General features: G+C 37.8%; 1 non-coding gene across 1 annotated transcript; it reads left to right on the top strand.

Annotated features, from left to right (window-relative positions):
- Positions 1-594: 594 nt before the first annotated feature.
- On the top strand, positions 595-700 carry LOC140870198 (small nucleolar RNA R71). The gene has a single exon (XR_012147171.1). It is a non-coding gene; the product is annotated as a small nucleolar RNA R71 (small nucleolar RNA).
- Positions 701-1,475: the final 775 nt, after the last annotated feature.

The following is a 1,475-nucleotide window of genomic DNA, read 5'->3' as shown; positions in this document are numbered from 1 at the left end:
ATACACATGTGTGTCTTCATGTTGTCAAGTAGAGTCTCAGTTCTCGACATCCGCTTGCCAGATTCAGCAAAAATATTAGATACCACATCTTCTAATGACGGATTCCCCTCACCCTTGTTTGTATTGAATCCCGGACGAGGATTCAACACATTTTTATTGTTGGCATAAGAAAAATTTTCATGGTTACGTAAGCTAGGGTGATAAGTATTTGGAACAGGGTTAACTCGATAACCTCCATAGCCTTTGGGATTGATGTACTGAGCTTTCTCGGGTGGATGAGATTCTTCGATGACAACCGACATACCTGATCGATCTGCTACACTCATCTTATTAAATTCGGCCACTTTTGTAGTTAAAGCAGACAGTTGAGCAGAGATAGATGTGATAGGATCAACTGCATATACTCCAACAGACTTCTTGACTCCCATTCGTTCAGACAGCCATTGAAAACTATTAATAGTCATCTGTTCTAGCATCTCATGAGCCTGAATAGGGTCCTTAGAAAAGAATGTACCTCTAGCAGAAGAGTCCACTGAAATCCGGGTAGGCGTATTCAACTCATTATAAAATAACTCAATTTCTTTCCAATCCGCAAAATTATGATTAGGACAATGCCTCAGCAAGTCATTGTATCTCTCCCATGCTTTATACAACTGCTCTGAATCATGCTTCCTGAAAGTACTGATCTCAATCTTAAGCTAAGTGGACTTGGCAGGTGGAAAGTACTTCGCTAAAAATTTGACAGCCATATCCTCCCATGTATTAATGCTTCCTAGAGGCAGTGAATGCAACCAACTACTAGCATGGTCCATGAGAGAAAATGGAAATAAACGTAAGCAAATACTATCTTCAGAAGCACCATTCATTTTTACCGTGTCAGTAATTTCTAAGAAAGTTCTAAGATTTAAGTGGAGATCAGAAGTAGCAATCCCATTAAATTGGTTCTTTTGAACCATATTGATCAATGTCGGCTTCAGCTCAAAGTTGTTTGCATTTATAGTTCCTCGAGCGATTTCAGAGTAGTGAGCCTGAACCGTCGGCCGGAAGTGATATTTGATTGGCACCAAGGGAGGTTGCTTTAAGTTATCTTCGGCCATTCGATGTAGTTCGTCTTATCTTCTCAGTCTTCTCAAAGCTCTTGCAGTGTGTTCGATCTCCGGATCAAACAGTAGAGAATTATTTCTTTGAGATCTTCGCATACACTGCACTCAAGAAGAATTAAAATTTAATCAGTAACTAAAAATAAAAATAATAAAAAATCTAAATTAAAATCTAAACTAATTGGTAACAAGACTAAAATCAAATCAATAATTTACTTCTCGGCAACGACGCCAAAAACTTGTTGCGTATTTTTGTGCCCGCAAGTCCACGATGTCAAGTTTTAATTAGTGAGTAGAGTATCGTTCTCACGAGGAGTAATATTGAAAAATATTGAGTACTTGTAATTAGAATAGTCTAAAATTTATCTAAAAAAT

This window comes from Henckelia pumila, chromosome 4 (assembly GCF_033568475.1).
Source record: "Henckelia pumila isolate YLH828 chromosome 4, ASM3356847v2, whole genome shotgun sequence".
In the NCBI taxonomy this organism is placed as follows: domain Eukaryota; kingdom Viridiplantae; phylum Streptophyta; class Magnoliopsida; order Lamiales; family Gesneriaceae; genus Henckelia; species Henckelia pumila.
The sequence above is the reverse complement of the archived record's forward strand: the minus strand, read 5'-3'. Positions and strand labels throughout refer to the sequence as shown.